Source organism: Rattus norvegicus, chromosome 1 (genome assembly GCF_021556685.1).
Source record: "Rattus norvegicus strain SHRSP/BbbUtx chromosome 1, alternate assembly SHRSP_T2T, whole genome shotgun sequence".
Classification (NCBI taxonomy): Eukaryota; Metazoa; Chordata; class Mammalia; order Rodentia; family Muridae; genus Rattus; species Rattus norvegicus.
The window spans coordinates 122,804,798-122,824,847 of NC_141534.1; the positions used below are offsets into that span (position 1 = coordinate 122,804,798).

At 36.2% G+C, this 20,050-nt stretch overlaps 1 long non-coding RNA gene across 4 annotated transcripts in view; it reads right to left on the reverse strand.

Moving 5' to 3' along the window:
- Positions 1–20,050, reverse strand: part of LOC148007678 (uncharacterized) — a 98,288-nt gene that overhangs the window by 43,802 nt on the left and 34,436 nt on the right. For 3 of the 4 annotated variants that reach the window (XR_015646441.1, XR_015646443.1, XR_015646440.1), the window contains one exon: positions 18,766–18,860. This is a non-coding gene — a long non-coding RNA (uncharacterized LOC148007678). Of the gene's footprint in view, positions 1–18,765; positions 18,861–19,266; positions 19,405–20,050 lie in introns of all 4 variants that reach the window. The other variant, XR_015646442.1, reaches the window with a different exon arrangement.

Sequence of the window (20,050 nt, forward strand, 5' to 3'; positions counted from 1 at the left end):
AGTGTTTGAATAGTTTTCTATGGAGCACATGTCTAAAGAGGATAGGAGAGTGAGTCTTCATCTCCACTGGCATCACAGATCATCACAAGCAGACATATAGATTATGTTAATTGAACAGAGTTTATCTGTATGAGTAGTTAATAGTTTTAACAGTTGACAAATCATTTGGAAAGAAGGGAGGTATTTTAATAAAAATGGGAAAAAGTAATATTAAAGTGGCCTGTTTAAAACGTGTGGTAAAAATTTGGAAAGCTGCTATCATATTCAGAGCATTTTGCTGACTAAGATATTGTGTCCACAGGTTGAGGATTGACTGCAAGAACCTATAGAGATATGTAATATTTCTACCTAGATAAAAGTACTTTATTTATCATATGACAACAGTTTATGTAAGTATGTCCTACAATTTTTGGTTCCATGAGGAAATTACAGAAATTGAAAAGAATGACATACTATTCATACATAAATGTAAGAATTAATTACAGAATATTTCTCAACATTTTTCAACATCCCATGTTATGAGGACTAGGACATAGTCCTTTCCAATGGACCTACCAGTTGCCTGGCTCTTAAGACTTGTTATAGATCTCAGAATCCTCTGTCATTAATTCAGTGAAATGGAATTTTTAATCAATTTTACATTTAATTTTATTTTACTATGATGAGTTAGGGCAAAACTTGTGTTTGACTATAGAATTCATGAAAAATATTAGGGTTGTTTATTGGAAAGTGGAGATATGTTTGAAAAGAGAAGATCTTCTTTCTGAAAGACCTGAAAAACTTGAATTATTGGAATGACATTGTAAAACACAAGTAGACCATTTTACAAACATGTAAAATGCTCTGGAGACAGATCCCTGAAAACATAAGGGGAAACAGTCCTATCAGAAAGAAGAACAAGCAGGTCCAACAACATAAAAACACTTGTATGTCCAAGAAATGATATTAATTCCTTCCTCAGTCACTATTTATCTAGTGTACAGAATCTTTCATTTACAACATCTGTGTACTTTCACATATGATTAGATTTTAATAAGAACCACTTTTCCATAAGCATATCTATGTCTGTATATCTCTTTGTGTTTTTCATTCCTCATCTTTTCAAGACGATGTCTTATCACTCACATCTTTCTTGACCTACTCTTCCTCAGTACTTAATCATTTTCCCTCCACTGGTCCTTCACTGCTTCTTCAGGTATAAATGAATTGTCAAGATCCTATGATATACTCTGATACAACAAACATGTCTTCACAAGAAGACTGTGTTGAAGTTTCTTTTGACATCAAAACAAACCGCTTTACTGACAGCATAAATAGAGTAATGATTGTTAAAAAATAGAAAAAAGTTGCGTAAGGTATTGGAGACCACCCGCCCCCATACCCTGTAATTGACATAGTATTTGATGACAAAGTATGTAGCACTGAAGCAAATATTTCTCATATAGCGTTGTCTTGTACTTCTGCGCTTAATAATATATTGGAAGATGTATTAACGAACTTCAGAATTTAAAGCATGTCCTGTTTTTACGTCCACATTCCATTTAAAGAATCACATCTAAATTTAGGTTTAATAAAAAAAAAAAAACGAAGAATTTGCTGAAAATTCCATGAAAAATTTTTCATTTCAAAGCTATGTTTACTGAATCGTGACTTCTCTCATCCCTGAATTAATGCTGAATTCTTCACTTTCTTATTAAAGAAGCAAATATTTTGACCGCATTTCAAGATAAAAAAAGAATAAAAGGGAGACTTGTATTATAAGTAATAATGGCAAAGTCATGATTCAATCAACGAAATCCTGCATGTGACAAAAAGAAAAGTAAATCACCTTCACGTGTTCTAAAACCACAGGAATTTAATGAAGTGGGTGTCAGTTCTAAACTTTACTCCAGGGGAAGTTGAAAACGGAAAGGAACTCTGGTCCTTGTAGGTTCACCATATTTTCTCTTGCCAGAGTCCAGAACCTGACTTGGAAGGGCAACAGTCTATGGAGTGCTTTTTTGACTTATGTCCTGTAGACAGTCTACTCACTGGATCAGTTTGCTGGAATAGGATATTAGTTAGTGTTGATGGTGCTGGAAAGAAAAGGACTTTCTCAGCTTTAATATGGTTTTATACCAGCCAATATCGTCTAGACAGCATCTTTTATGAATTACTGTGCTTCTAAATTCACTTTTCACAATAGCTTAGGAATGAGATTTAAAACTTATTGTTAACAAGGAAACATACCATCCATCCTAATGTATGCTTTCAGTTACGTCTCCAGAAGAAATTAAATCGCTGATGGTTTTCTCGCCCAGTCTTGGTAACCGGTTTTATTTCTAAGCTTATGATAATTTTTATGCTAACGTACAATGTTCAGTTGACACATCCTTATGTAAACTCTCTCTCTCTCTCTCTCTCTCTCTCTCCCTCTCTCTCTCTCACTCTCTCTCCCTTTCTCTCTGCCTCTGTATAACAGAATGGAAGAAGTGTGGATCATGGTGAGAGGAGAGATATTGCGGAGAGTTGTGTGGAATTGGAGGAGGGAAATGAGTTGTAATGAATGAGAGAAGAATAAACGGAAGAATAATGATAGAAAATCTTAAAAGGCAGGAAATAGAAATTGAATATAACTAATACTGAAGAACAAGAATTAAAATTTTGGCTTAAGGCCACAGTCTATGTGGGTATACATGAAAGGAAAAAAACGAATTAGGATTAGAATTATGGGGGCTGGAGAAATGGCTCAGTCGTTAAAAGCACTTACTGCGCTTTGAGAAGTCCTGAGTTTAAATCACAGCAACAAGCTGATGGCTCACAAACATCTGTAATGGGATCTGATAGAATCTCTGATGTGTCTGAAGACAACTACAGTGAACTTATTGTACATAAATAAATGTTTTTAAAAAAGAAATAGTGTTCTGTTTATCCTAGGAAAGGCCAATCTCCTCAGCTCTTTCAAAGAAGAGTATAACATCAACCAACAAGGTAAGGGGTTCCTTTTAAGTGGTGGTTTACTCTGCTACACCCATGTTGTAGGACCTCAAAAACTGTTTGTAAATACATAAGGGTCTTAATTATGAATTCTAGATCAGTATCACCAATGGTCCATGTCACAGAATGTCAATTAAAAGCACCCAACCACATGTTCAGGGTTTTTATTGTGTTTATAGCAAATTTTGGAAATTTCCATAAGGCTCAGCAGCTTAATATTTTAACAACAGCATTTCTGGTATAGTCTGCAGGAACTGCACAGGGGGAGAGAACTACCCGATGAACAGAATGGTTAAGTTATCTATTTTCTGCAGGATGTCTTAAGACATCTATATGTATCACGATTCTGCTGTTTTACCTTTGTGGCTGGCTGTTGCTAATGAGGATGGATTTCTGTAGGATGTTTGCTTAGGTGAACTTTATGATCTTCTTCCTAGAATTGGAGTTTAGCCCCTAGTCTCTCAGAAAATGGGGTTTCGTCAAAAACAGATTTGATTGGGCTTTCAACAGGTTGATGATTTTGATTAGAAATCATTTTATGAGTGGTTAAAGAGTGGTTAATTTAAGGAGGAATACTTTTATTCCACATCCAAAACAAATTTATGGTAAATTTGTCCAGTCCTCATGCAGACTTCTGAGTACTACATACATGCAGATGCAAACAGAAACTACCTGTTAACTCAAGTACTTCTGATCATTCAGAACAAACTTCCTTGCCATCCTCCTCCACAGAGATTTTTGCTCTCCCCTAATTGAAAATAGCACATCTCCTGGGTCAGTCCAGAAGTGGTAATTACCATCACTGAAGGAGGTACCTGCAATTACTGGTGCCAGAAGTACAGCACAATCCATGGTGGCTGAAGAAGTTAAACATGGCAATTCTCACAGTGAAGGGGTATTTTAAAGAATGACCAGCTTCGGGGTTGGGGATTTAGCTCAGTGGTAGAGCGCTTGCCTAGCTAGCACAAGGCCCTGGGTTCGGTCCCCAGCTCCGAAATAAAAGAAAAAAAAAAGAATGACCAGGTTCAACATTTTAACTAATAAAGCCATCATTTTAATATAAACTTTAATAAAACTAAAATGAAAGTTATGTGGAAGAAAATGCACCTATACAGAATGAAGTATACATATCATATACATAATGGTCGAATGAATCAATTTCCCTTTTTTTATAATTTCACTTTTAATTCTGTGTTTTGAATGTGCTCATGGCAAATATTTCATCCATTTTTAAAGTCAGTCAGCCTCACAGGCTTCACGTTGATTTTGAATTCCCATTAATCATTTATGTTAATTTGCACATAATGTAATATGCTACTGAACAGTGTCCTGCAGTATTAGTGTTCTAACTCTGAAGGAGAGCATACCTTAGATGGCCCCTGTAACAGTCAAATATAGGATATTGCTTTGAGATGACTGTTAAATGCTTTAAAGACAGCACTGTCATTTCATATTCTTGGGTCCCTCTGCTTTGTACTCAGAACTTTTGTAAATGTTTACATCAATCTTTTCGTTCTGTCCAAAGATTTATGACACTATGAGCACAGAGGTAATCACTACTTCAAGCATCACGTGGCTTGTGGCTTTAAGGGAATGAATGAAATTGGTGTCTGAGATCTAGGAGGGCCAAATAGAGTTTTTCTCCTGAGATTATATGTTTAATGGCAATTTAATTTGCTGTCGGCTCGTTGATTTCTCTGTAACATATAATTTACCCTCTCAGAAATCTGCACATCTTGCCAAGGCTGGACCCATCCAGTGTAGGCAAATGTTAGTGCCGGGAGATGGGAAGGGGGTAGTTGGATTGTGAAACAACCTTATATAAAAAGGTGGAAGGGCAGGGGATATGGATCTTATGGATTGGAAAGCAGGAGAGTGAATAACATTTGAAATGAAAATAAAACTATCCAATTAAAAATTGGCCAAGTTGTATTCATTATGTGACTGTGCTCTTTTATGACAGTTAAAGCACAAAATTGTGTGTATTTACACACAAAGTACACACACTCACTTACAAAAATGTACACATACAAACACACACACACACACACACACACACAAACACACACACACCAACACAGTGTGAAATTGGTTAAGGTCTTCCTCTGAAGTATGTCTTAAAGGTTTTAGGTGCCTTATTTCCTGTGGTTTCTTTCTGTATATTAATCCTTACATCGTTCTCTGTATCTCTAATTTCTATGCATTTACCCTCATATCCCTTTTTTATACAAATAAAAATCTCTTCCTCTTATGACCCATAATTGACCATTCAAATGCTTGAGTTATTAAAAGAACAGTTCAACGTTCCTACTAATCAGGAATATGTATATTCAAACCATATTATGATTTTATCATGCACAAACAAGAATGGCCAAAATCTATGAATTAAATGACCGCACATTGTAGAAAGTGTGAAGAGTAATAAGAATCATTATACACTAATAGTGGCAATATACAGTTGTATTTCCTTTTGGAAATCAGTGTGATTTTGCCTTTGAACCCTGGGAATATTACACCGCAGATTAAAAAGAAAAGACCCTATATTCTGTATAGAGGAACTTACTTCCCATTGATGGCTGCTATATTCAAATCAGTAAGAAAGAGGATACAGCCTAGCTGTCCAGAAATGGGGAAATGGTTAATGAAAATATGGTACAATACAAAATGGATTATTACTCAGCTGATAAAAAGCAATAGTACTCATAGTTAAGGAAGGAGAAAAAAACTCATCCTGAGTTACCAGTACCTCAAAACACATATCAGACTATGCCTAAGGCCTTGATCATTCTATACACACTGAGGATGCCCCTTTTCCGGAAAAGGACCCTACATTTCTGTTGAACATAGAGAAGAAAAGCACGTACCTAACTAAAGCTTTTACATACTGAATAGTGTTTGTGGTACTGAAAAGAATTCTGCCTGGCACCTGAGGGGGCATTTAAACCAACTCAAATGTATATTATTTAATCTACCCTGTCAGCTGCTTACATCATACATTGCTACAATAGTTCCAATTCCCTGGGAAAAAGCTACTACTACATGATGAACTAAGATCTACTCACTGAGACAGAAAACATTTCTGTCCTTGTTCCCATGGCAAAATACCTTAGAATATTGCGAATAGCTTGTACCATTGCCTACTTACAATGTGTATCAATAAATGTATTTCTAATAACATGGTTATACTCATAGTGACATGTATTACTGCACCTTCATCATAGAAGCTAACATACACTTTAAATGGGGCCAGATAAAGAGACCCATATCTGGATAGTGTGCAGTGTGAAAGACCTTGGGCCGTTCTGTCCATAAATCAATATTGCCATCCAAGCTCCTCCTTCATGATTGAGCAAACCTTGTAGAAGTCATTGTAAAAAGATACTAAGGCCAGTGATGCTGGGAGGAATGCCAGCAAGGAAACATACATTTCAGACATAGTAGGGCTGATGCACATATGAACACATACAGAAAGTAACAACATGCACAGTATCTGCATAGGTCAGTCCATACACTGAGAGCAGGAATGGCATGTGATTTCCCACTCTTCAACAAGTAGCTATTTCATATACATTTACAAATAATTTAGAAAATATTGTTTGGATGAAAAATTTTGATTGTTTGTTTCTTCACCAGTAGATATCTTGTCTTTCTCTAACACACAATGAAAGTATTCCCTATCTGTGTTTGATAAATGCTCTCCAGGATCCATTTCCATGAATGTGCAGTTTATTATTATTGTTCTGCATTTAAGGGTAGAGTTTTAATTAATTTTTATAGTTGTATAGTTATTATAATAACTGTTACCTGTGGGTATATATATATATATATATATATATACACATATATATATATATATCATGACAAACATATAATTAAACTCAATATTTCAAAAAATTAAAATCATAGGACTCAGAAATATACAAAATTATATACAGCAATATAAGCATATCTATTAAAAGACAGCACCAAAAATCTAATCTTGGCAATATACTGTCCTTTTGATGGCAGCAATCATAGGCACAAGGGAAAGTTTCCTTGAAAATTTCATTCCCCTTCTCAGTTTTTTTCTGTCAGAATTATTTTAGTCTTCTTTTAAGGAGATAGGATAGTTAATATGAATAAAAGTATAAGAGTTTCTTGAACTTGATAGGTCAAATAATCAGAGTAGCAATATTTACTAATTTGTGTATGAATATCTTTTCTTTCTCCAATATTCTCAAATATTGTTCGAGCACTTTCATCTTAAACTGTAAATTTGAGACAAATAAAAATACTTAATAAATACATAGCTTGAAGAATTAGTTTGGGACTATATAATCTACCAGTAGTTAACACTGAGGATATATTTGCAAGGTTCAGGATTAACTTGTCTCTTGAAAGCTTACATTGGTAAATAACACTTTAATAAGATGCCTTCAGACCATTTCAGAATACTGCATCTATATTTCAATTATCACTGTCTTCCTGCTCCAGCTAGTGAAGACTAGTGACCTTGAATGCTGTAAGAATTTACTAAATGGCCCATTGAAATGGATAAATATATTGATTTGTTAATTATACATTTGTATCATACTTTTCTATGAAAAGGAGAAGTAAATGCAAAACACTGAGTTCAATGGATATGACAAAGATTCAGGAAAAATTGTGGCATCACTGTCAGAGAAATCATAAAGTAGTAGGCCATATTAAATCAGGATATAAAGCTGCCACCTCAGCACTTGATTGAAAATGAAGTGGGGAAATTTCTTTGTTGTGGAAATATTGAAACCCAGCCCAGGGTTTCTACCCAACCTTTGGTAACAGAGTTAGCTCCCTACCCCCAAAAAATACTCACAATTCACACACAGTCTTTATTTTTACAATAAGCCGTAATTAGCACAAGGGTTGTGCAGATATCTATCTCTATCATATTAGAATCTACTTTCCTATTGATAACCCGTGAATATGTTTTATCTGGGTGGTTCTTAGCTCTTACTAGGCTGCTCTCATGACCATGCTCTCTTGACTCTTTACCCATGGGTTCTCCTCCCTTATCCTCTCCTGCAACTTCACTCCTGTTTTCAATGCTAGAGGTCAATTATTTCCTTAGGCAAAATTGGAAAGACAAGGAGAAGGATAGGGGAAGGCATGTATACTCAGGAATTCCTTTTTATCATAAATGTATGATACTAAATATGTACATTCACATATTTATGACTTGCCACAATGTAAGAATTTATTGAATGGCAACAAATTTAATGGTTGTTTTCAGTTTTTTTAAGGGATTTTTCTGAATAGACCCAATTTCACTCAATAACAGGCAAATTACATAGACAAATACTTTGCCTTAGATTATATTTATTTTTTAAGATTATGTATTATTGTTTTCTATATGTATGTCTGTGAAGCACTTATGCACAGAGCCTGAAGATATCAGAATAATTCCTCAGATTGTCTGGTACATTTTTTAAACAGTCACGTGTGTTCTTGGAATTGAATAGATATATTAAGTAAGATCACTCAGTGCACTTAAATACTGAGTCTTCACTGAGGACACAAGACAGGTTTTTACATTGTCAGTCTTAATTACTAATATTATCCTTCCTTCTCAGTGTGGTATGTTTTGATCAAGATAAACACTTTAAAACCTTTATGTCCTTCAGAGTATAGTGGAAATTAATTATCTGTGTCAAAAATGGAGGGTTGAGTACAGTATGCTATAGATATGATATTTAATCTTAGAGTGGAGAAGTAATTCCATCATCTGATGAAACAAATGTATAAACCGTGGCTACATGGAACATGCCAAACAAGTCTTAACTCTAGGTGAAAATTACTGACAATATAAAGAAAAACTTCTTATAAAGATAGAAATATCAGAATCAATTAACGAAAAGTTTCACACAATATAGTGAGGAATTCTAAATCTTTTTCCTTGTCCATAAGCTGTCTTATAACTTAAAGAGAATATAAATGTAAGAAATGTAAGACCCCCGGAGTGGGGAGACCCTTACTCAAGTCTCGGGATGATGCGACCCCCCAAGAACTCACGTGAGACCATCCTTGCTGTAATAAACATGAGGTTTATTGATAGGAACCAGTGCACTGGCGTATCCCACGCAGGGGCAGTGGAGTTCGACCCCCAGTAACTAAAACAAGGGAAATTTAAAGGAAGAAACCTCAACCTCAGCGGGTAGGAAGGGCATCATAGGAAAAAGTCGAGAATACCAGTGGAAAAAAATCACAAGGAGGAGCTTCCTGTTTCTCAAGTTTGTTTACTTTATGGTCCATCAGTTCGTGGGAGAAGCTTCAGGCTTCTCAAGATTGTTCTCTAAGGGCCTTATCTTAAGTCCTTTTATCTAGTTCCTGGGAGAGCAGGCTCAAGAAATGTGACCTTTTACCTACATGTAGAGGGCAGGGTCTGGAATTTGAGGTATTTGGGTCTTTTTTAAACTTCTGACTTCTTAGCTGCATTTTTTATTCTTTCAGTAACAGTAAATAAATATAGATTCTGAACTATTAGCCTAAATTATGTACAGTGGGACATTTCCTTTCCCAGGCTCTATAATTCCATCCCTGTCTCTTATGTTTGTCTAATAATTGAAACATAGCATGATACTTTCACATCTCTTGAACACCAGTTTCATAAATTCCAGTGACAGGGATTGTTCAAGTAAAAGATTATTGACCTCTAATTTGAACTTTTTATGTGCTATTGGGAATCAGAGAATATTATTCCTTGTTGGAAAAAGAAGATTTAAGTGGAAAGTGAAGCTATTATGTAAAAAAATAGTTCTTTAAATTATTGAAATAAGAGAGGTGCTTATGTGTAAATAGTTTAACAAACTTTTCCTAAGCTCTGGAGTTTTATCCATGCAAGAAGAGAAAAAAAGAAAAAAAGCAAACAAACAAACAAACCAAGAAAAAAACAAAATTATATATCCTGATAATGACATACTTTCAATCCTTAGTCAAGTTTCATTCAGGATTATTAACTTTGTTAATGATATCTTTCCTTTTAACATAAAATCATTTTAACAAAATAATTTTTCAGTGAACAAAGCACTCACCGGCCTCTACACAAATGTATGTTTCTTATCCCTCCCTGTTTTAAAGATCAAAAGTCTCTTTTATACTTAGTAATTTTCCATCCACTGTTATTTTATTATAAACAAAGTTTTAGCTATTAACAAAATCCCAATAACCTATGATGTCCTCCCATTCAACATCTATAGGCAGATTCCACAAGAATATTGTGTAATTTTTTTTAAATATAAGACACAGATACTCAAAATAAATGACACTACAATCGTGTGTGTGTGTGTGTGTGTGTGTGTGTGTGTGTGTATTTGTATGAAAAATAGCATGATAACTAATAAAGAACTATGTGGAAATTATGTAGTAACAAGTAACTAATGTAAAATTTTGTATCTCACTTTTTTGTTAGACACATGATGGTAGAAATAGTACAGAATGCTAGAACTAAATGAAAATTTGTTTCGGACATCCATATTGTATTTAAGGAATAATATCTAAATTGATGTTTTTTAAAAACATATATTACCTTCCACACCAATAGAGAAAATGCAAATATATTCTTTGATTAAAAAAAGCCAAAGTGACATATTAGACAGCTTTTGCAATCAGAGAATTAATGCTAAACTTTTTGTTTCCTTATGTATGAAAGCACAACTTTTGAAGGACAGTCATGTAAAAGTATATTTAAAGAATGCAGCCCTAATATGAAGAAATGCGTTTTTAAAAATCTGTATCATTGTAAATTCATTATTTAAAAAACAGTTCCTAAACTTGGAAGTGAAGCAACAAATCATCCCTAGGTCCACAGAGTCTGAGCCTGGTCACCATCTACAAAAGGAAAAGCAGGCTAGAGCTGAAATTTTTTTTGAGCTTGAGGAAATTTGTATGAGGACATGAACTTTGCGCCATGTTATTTCCTAATGTTTCCTCTGCAGTCAAGTCCAGTCTGTGATCCAGGATTGTGAGGTTCTTTTTGTTGCCAGTATTGCCAAGAGGAGTACAACACTGCAATGGGGATTTAGTGAAGGGGTTGGTAACTGCAAAGGAGAGTATGTACTCTGTTACTCATCTTTAACATTGATTTTCAACATTCCATGGAAACAAACACCTTTCCAATTTTACTGTGTTCTAAATCATGCCTAAAAATCATCTAGGAGTAAGATTCTACAATAATTTTAACAGATAAAGATGATATCTACCACAAAGAGAACTGTTAAGAATTAGTCATGGGTGGAGGAATAATGTGGTATATAAAATATAACACAAAAATTTCAATGAAGCTTTCTTATTTTGATATTTTAAGTTTAGGAATTTAATAATTTCTATGACTTTAACAGTTGCAATGTTGGCACCACTTCAAGGCTATTCTCTGCAAATTGCTGAAACAATGTGTTAATAAAAAGATTCAAAAGTGCAAGTGACACTCCTCTGTCACTGGTAGGAGTGTAAACTTTTATATCATGATGGAAATTATGTTGGCAGTTGTTCAGAAACATGGGGATAACTCTACCTCAAAAATCAGCTACATACCCAGTGATATGCCTAGAAAATGCTCCAACATTCCACAGAGATACTTGCTCAACTCTGTTCACAGCAGCTTTATTCACACTAGCCAGAAACTAGAAACATCCTAGATGTCCCTCTGTTGGGTGGTGGGCTGTGAAACGTAGCCAGATTACTGTTCAATATCCGTCAGATCCCCAGGGACCATAAGAGACAGTTGGAACATTCCCAGACTCGCAGAAGATCAGGACACTTTCATGTAGCTACAGCCCCTACACCCCCTTGCAGACAATTTTGAGACACATCAGTCACATAAGGCAATGCCCTAACCCCTCATCCACAGGTGCGGATGGGACCACAGTCATGTAGGCTCAAGACAGATCAGTCACATAGATGCAGGATCATGGCCCCAAATATGTAGATGCTGTATTCCCAAGCTCTCAGGTAAAAGCAATAGAAATTACCTGCTCTCACTCCCTGACCCACCCTGCAAGTATATTTAAGATTCCTATCCAGAAGGATTAAAGGTGTTCAGGAATTACTCCATAGTCTGAGAGCTTTCATAGGAGCTGTAACACTGTCACGTAGGGAAGAGATCTTACCCTAAAATTGCAACAGGAGATTCAGTGTACCCCTTGCCACCTACTCACACTCAGACTGACTTGGCTGGCTTGAGCAACCGAAGCTGCAGAGGCAAAACTGGAGGGCGAGCAGCAGCAGCAGCATGGCAGCTGAAGCAACCTCCCACGACTTGTCTGAGTTTTCTCCACTTCCTCTGAACCTGTGTATCTAGCTGGACCAGAGATATCTGTGGAAAGGCTCAAGCATGAAGGCCAATATCGCTCAAGTAAAGAATGGATAAAGAAAATGTGTAACATATACAAAATGGAATACTAGCCATCTACTAAAAGCAAAGACATCATGAATTTTGTAATCAAATGAATGGAATTTGACAATATCAGGCTCAGTGAGGTAACCCAGTCCCAAATTGAGAGGAATGAGAAATACTCCCTTAGAAGTGGATATTAGCAATTAATTACATATTCCATGTTACAAACCATAGACCCAAAGAAACTAAACAAGAATGAAGGCCCAAACAGGAAGCTTGAATCTCACTTAGATAGGGGGTAAAATAAATAGAAAAGGCAAATTCAGGGAGGGAACCAAAAATCAGGGTAAATGGGAATGGGATTCAGGACCAGATGTTGGGAAGGACAGGAGAAGACCATGAAAATGAATGGAAATCTGCAACTGACAGGTAGGAGGATGTACACATGGAATGAGTGATTTCCCAAGATTCAACACGGGTGACATTAGATGTGACTCACAACACCAATGAAACCAGGAAAAGACCCCAGTAGAGCAATAGAGAAAAAAACAAACCTACAAAATTTTCAACCCCAAATTTATCTGATATATAAGAAAAGAAGGTACTGGGAAGGAAACAATAATAGGGCCAACTTGTGACCAATCCCATGGGCAAGCACCAGTCACTAACACTATTAATTATACTCTGTAATACTTGCAGACAGGACAATGTCCTGTGAGAGACTCCACCAAGCAGCTGTCTCAGACAAGTACAGTAACCCACAGCCAAAGAATGGATGGAGCTGAGGGAGTCTTATGAAAGAATATGTGGAATGATTTCAAGCACTGACAGGGTAAGAACTAAAATCGAAGATGAATAGTGTCAACTAATCTGCACCCTTGCTTGTCTTGGAGTCTAAACTAAAAACTATAACATAAACCATGTGGACCTAGGCCTCATTGCACATTGCAGCTTGGTTGTCATGTGGGTCCCAAAAAACTGGATTCTGGGAGAGATCCAAAGCTCTTTCCTCTGTGTCAGATATGTTCTTCTACTTGGACTGCCTTTTGTACCTTCAGTGGGAGAGGAAGCACCTATCTTTGCTGAGACTTGAATTGCCTGGGTGGCAGGATGCCTAAGCAGCCCCCGATTACTGAAATATTTATTCAAGTTTGAACAAATAGGTAAGTCAGGAAACTAATACTATGTGTCTCTATTTCATGGGAGGTGAGTGTTTACAAACTATGTTCTATAAAATATTAAGGGAAACTAGTGACAGACTAAGTGTCTTATTTAGGGTTTGACTTCTGTGAATAGAAAACTTGACCATGTCAATTCTGATAAGGATGACATTGAAATGGGGCTGGCTTACAGGTTCATAGATTTAGTCGTTTATCTTCAATGTAGGAGCATGTTAGTGTCCGGGCAGACATGGGGAGGCAAGAGTTGAAAGTTACATCTCTATTATGAAGGCAGCCAGCAGAAGATTGTAAGCCAGATACCTAAGACGAAGAGTATTAAAGCCCACACCAACAGTGACACACCTACTCCAACATTTCCTGACAGTGTCACTATGTAACCCAAGCATATACAATCACTCTGAATTAAGTGGTCATGGTAGTGCAAGGTGAGATTTGAGGAGTGAATAAGAGAAAGGATAAATATCCCTAAAGATATTTTGAAAAAGGTGTATGGAAGCAAACATCTGTAAGAGAGGCTTCACTGCATAAATGTACATATAAATATTTAAATAGGGTTAACTTGTAGTGAGACAATGATTTCTCCACTTGACACTATAACCTAACAAATACATACTTCAGTCCCAGTATTGAGTTGTCTAATTTGACTTTACTTTCCAGAGATTTCCCATTCAGTTCAGGCAATTACAAACCTTTTTGGTTTCCAGACAGAATTTGAAAGTAAGACTCCATTGCTGAAGTCAAAACATGGTTCAGTCAAAAAACAGATAAAATTTTACCTAGTATTGATTGATCTATAAGCTTGATTCTACTGTGAATCTTAGTGGATAGCTTTCTTAGTACTAGAATGTATGAAGCAGGCTACTGCAAGAGAAATGTAATCAGCACTTTGTTGAAGCTTAGAAACACTTCATTCCAATGGAATCACTCTGATACAATGATATACTGCCTATCAGGAGATTAACCAACATTTTAAATTCGAATTGTGTCCCAAAATGAAATCTATAATCAGCACTGTCTTAAGGAGTAGGATCCTGCACCTAAACATGGCCTTCATACTACTGGCACATCTACCACTATTACTATACTAAGTCATCTTCATTTAAATCAACCCATAATAACTTATAATCATTCCTATATATTTGTGTACCCATGAAAAATATTCAGAGAATAGAAAATCATGCATAAACATGTATAAAGGAGTAGGTGTAGTTTATTATTTAAATGGGAAGGCAGTGATTCTTGTTTATATTATATAAGTTAATGTATGTAATTTTCGTATTTAGTATATGTAGTTGTTTCTGTGTCAAACTTTGTGGTATAATAATGATATCATCTATTAAGTTGATAGATTCCATAAACCTACGTGGATGGGCCTTTCCATGAATTTATGATCATTTAATAATTAAAACAATGAATACAGAAGAAAATACCATCATGATATACATAAATATCATTTGTGAGCTTATGGGGGAAGTATAAAAGCAAAGGCAATGTGAATAATGCATCATGATTGTAAATTGCTAGCGCCAATATACCATGTAAATTCTATAATGTTTCCCTTGACCCTTTGTGAGCATTCCTAATAGAGTTCATAGGCACTTCCAGATCATGTCCAAGACAGAGGTTAATGCTAACAGCAAACCACACTACTGAGAATAGGACCCACTTGGGGCTGAAGGGGCTTGCAACCCTATAAGAACAACAATGCCAACAAATCAGAGCTTCCAATGACTAAACCACTATGGAAAGACTATACGTGGACTGACTCTGGGCTCCAACTGCGTATGTAGGAGAGAATAAACTTGTTGGGGCACCAGGGGAAGAGGAAGCCTTTGATTCTGTGAAGGATGGAATCCAAGTGCAGGGGATATGGGGTGCCAGTAAGGGGGATGGATGGACAGAATACCCGTATGTGGGAGGGGAAGGGATTGGGGTTTATGGAGGAGAAACCGGGAAAGGGAATAACATTTGAAATGTAAGTAAAGAAATACCTCTAATTAAAAATTAAAAAAGAAAGCAAGTAGTATTGGAATTAATCAATTTGTTGTACTGCAATATTTTTTATGTGGCAGTAAATATTCTCTTAATCCCCTGAGAGTGCTGTGCAATAGTAAATATATGTAGAAACAAATTTTTTAACAACTCTAAAATAAGAAAATTTTGATCTTAGGTGCTATGTATGTTTCAGTTTAATCTATGAGTTACATCCTAACTACAGAGTAATCTTAGGAACTAAATTCGCCAAATTTGAATTTTATGAAAGGTGCTTTATCATCCGCTTGTGATATGTGGGTGATTGTGGAGGCAGGTTTATACTATGGAGAATCATTTTTCTAAGGAAAATTAAACTGAGACAAAACTAAGGATGAAAAAGAAGAGGACAACTTCAAAAATCAGTCCTGTAGCTAAATAAAAATTAAGTTTCCATAAATGTTTATACGCTTGTGAGATTCAGAAAAACTTTTGCAATGCTCATTTCCTGTGTTTTCTAAATATTTAAGAAGTATTATTTTGAATAAGTAGGGAGAGAGTAGGCAGCCTTGTGTAGTCCCTGATTTTAGTAGGGGGAGAATGGGGAGGGGAACACCCAGATAGAAGGGGAGAGGGAGGGGTTACGGGGATGTTGGCCTAGAATCCTGGAAAGGGAATTACAATTGAAATGTAAATAAGAAATACCAGTAAATAGGTATATAGATGTATAGATGGCGTATATAGGAAGTTGTAAGAGAGGAAATAAATATTTTAGAATCAGCATTATTTTTATTCTATAAAAGAAAACATGAGTTACCAATGTTGAACCCCCAGTGAACTAGACTGTTGGGGGGAGAGCGGCAATGGGGGGAGGGTGGGGAGGGGAACACCCATATGGAAGGGGATGGGGGAGGGGGATGTTTGCCCGGAAACCGGGAAAGGGAATAACACTCGAAATGTATATAAGAAATACTCAAGTTAATAAAAAAATAAATAAATAAAGTTACTGGTATGCCAAAAAAAAAAAAAAAAAGAAAGAAAGAAAGAAAACTGCACAGCAAAAATCTTTAACATGGAAAGGCAAACAATGCAAATAAATTGTAAATGTGAGATAGAGGTTGAAGCCTTTCTAATGTAATCATCATATAAGGAGTCTTCAGTTGTTGCTTTAACGTGGAACTGATTTGTCCAGTATGCAGGTGAGGAATAAACCTTGGGAGAAATAAACTCTCCTCTTGAGGAACTCTGATGCAGACATTCATTCAGAGGCAAACAAAATCCACTTTTTGGGCTGAATGTTTTTATATCATACAGTGAATCTACACACAGTACAGAGCCAATTTTCTGGCCGTACTGAAAACAAGTCTATTTCTTAGCAGTTATCTGAGAGTAGTAACAGACATAACTGTGAGAATCTGCATCTCCGGCTGGCTGTCAAGAGCACTGCCACATGCTTGAATTCTGAGGAAAATAACATGGTCATTCTCACATGGAAATAATGTTTTTTAAAGTGATTTGTCACCATTATTTAATTAATGATTTTGTTTACATTTCAAATGATATCACCTTTACTTTTTATCCATTCACAATGCCCCAACTAATTAACCCCTCTCTCCATCCCATTTGACTCTGTGAGAGTAGTTCTCCACCCATTTATCCACTCCTGCCTCACCGCCCTAACACCATCCTATGTTGGGGCATCAAGCCTTCAGAGTACCAAGGCCCTTCCCTCCTGTTGATGTCAGATGAGGCCACCCTCTGCCACATATGTATCTAGAGCCCTGCAAAACTCCAGTTATCCTGCTTGGTTGGTGGTTTAGTCTCTGGTAGCTCTGGGTGTTCTGTTTAGTTGATATTGTTCTTGCTATGCTGCTTCAGTCCCCTTTAGCTCCTTTGGTCCTTCTAGGAGCTTTTCCATTGGGGTGTTTAAGGCTCAGTCTGATGATTGGCTGTATCTACATCTATTTTGGTTATGTGCTGGTAGAACACCTCAGGGAAAAACCATACCATGTTCCTGTCTACAAGTGCTTCTGGGCATCAGCAGTAGTATTGGGGTTTGATATCTGTGGACAGAATGGATCCCTACATAGCACAGTCTATGGATGACCTTTCCTTCACTTTCTGTTCCATTTTTTGTCCCTGTCTTTCATTTTGGCAGGAACATGTCTGGATTAAAAATTTTGAGATAGGTGTGTAGTCCCATCCCTCAACTTGGGGTTCTGCCTATTTACTGCAGGTGGTATCTACAGATTCTATCTCCCCTTTGTTGGGTATTTCTGCTATTGTCATCCCTCTTGGGTCCCAGGAGCCTCTTGCTTCCCTGGTTTCTGGGAATTTTAGTGACTACCACCAGTTCCTCATTCCTCACTTCTAGTTACTTTTATTCAGTGACCTGACCATCTGTACTTTACTTCTATCAGTTCCAAAACCTAATCCTGTTGTATCTTTTTCCTTCTCCCTCCTCCCTTCCTTTCAGTTCCCTCCCTTCCTCTATCTCCTGTGATTATTTTGTTCCCTTTTCAATGTAGTATTGAAACATCCACATTTTTGTCTTCCTTCCTCTTAACCCAGGTATTGCTCAACTTTGTGACCATAAACAAGTGATTAAATAATGAAAATATGGTACGTTTACACAATGAAATGTAACTCGCTTGTAGAATAATGGAATCATGCAACCCCTGCTTAAGTGGTTCGAACTAAAAAAAGTCATCCTGAGTGAGAAAAGTCATGGTGAGTGAGGTACTCAGAACGCTGAAGAGAAATATAGTATGTGGCAATTTAAAACTGCTTGTTAGGCTTTAAATCTTACAAATGCACATAAGAATCCTTAAATCCTCAGAGGTAAGATATAGAGTGAGAAACTAGAAAGGACTGAAGTTTTTCCTAAGTAAGTAAAAATATAATTAAATCTGGATGCTTTTGGGCTTATGTTGTTGTGGAATGGGATTATTAAATTGAGAAATGGAAGAAGGTAGACTAAGGGAGAGCAGAATCTATGGACTTTCTGAAGAATGTTATAGAAAAATACCTCAGTAGAAGCTCCTTAATATATTATATGCAAATGAATATTCTTAAAATGCATCACCAAATAATTGGGAGAGTACAACCATATTGCCTTCTCCCACAACCAATCCACCCCCGTCCCCAGTGTCACGTATGAGTTATATCTAACTGAGTTTTAATGACTGAGACTTCACAGAAACTCTCAAACAACTTACATTACTGCCCACACTATTGTCCACTTTACATAAACTGATGGCAAAGTCATATTGATTTGATAACACTTACCTACCTCCTGAACATGAAGATGTTAAGCTCATGACCGGATGGAGTATTCACTCTTCTTCAAAGTGTTCATGAATTGGAAAGTTTATTCATAATTCCTGAGGAGAATAGTAAAGAAGTACTTAGCTGAAATCCTTCAATTTACAATGGTGGGCTCCGTACAGTTTACGTGTTTCAGTATTGATACAAATGCAATAAGCGTTAGTAACAATTATTGGTTGGATTCAATGCTCAGTCCATGAGGTTCATTCATGACATTGCTCATGTGCCCAAGAAAAGAGAAGTAAGTAAATTGTGGACCAAGGGACATACCCAACACCAGTTTTTTCTGGAAAAGCAATGTAGCGATTTAATGAATCCTAATGATGTTCTGTTATTCCCTTTAATAAGTATATTGCTCAACCATGGTCACAGAAGCTACTATTTGTTATAGATGTTATAGATGGGAATAAACACAGAGACACATATCTTAACAATGTGTAAAGAGTAAGAGAGATTCGATACCTCAGTCATAAATGAAAATAATCTTCATCAATATTCTCCTTTCACCTCTCATGAATATTTGTGTTGGGAGAAATCTCAGAGCCAGTGCGAATGGAAAGAAAGTAAACAAGGAAACACTGTCTTCCAAATTTAAGAGACCTGACAGATGAAACCATATAGATCATGAAAACATGCATATGGTTTGCATACAATAAATTGAAATGCCTCCCTACTGAGACAAAGAATTAAACATGACCTCCGATCTCCATCCAAGAAGGTATGTCCAATATACAAGTGCTCCTGAAGGAGAAATTAGTTTAATGTGGTGGAGACTCTCTGATTATAGACACCACATTCATGGAAGATTTTCTTCAAAGCAGTACACAGTCAAATCATATGAACTTAATGGTATTTTGACAATAATTTTTGATTCATAATGCTTTGTCTCTAGACATCAAAACAGATATCATTGAACAGAAAAGAATGTAGGAAAGAGCCTCAGTTAGTCTCAACTGATTTCATGGTAAGATCATGTGTTAATGACACTATATACTTTGTTTCCTGGACATAGAGAACTCAACCTTGAACCATCCAAGAAAGCTATCCCTGGTGGTTATCATTCATAATGATAAAAAACACTAAAAAAATAAAACAGAGAAAAAGACAATGATTTTCTCATCCATTAATTAGCCTTATATGTTATAATAATGATCTGCCTGGTACAGTTCATGAACATTGAAATTGTGAAAAAACATTTTGTGCTTAGCTAACCACATTATTAGTTAGAATGGATGTCACGTCCACA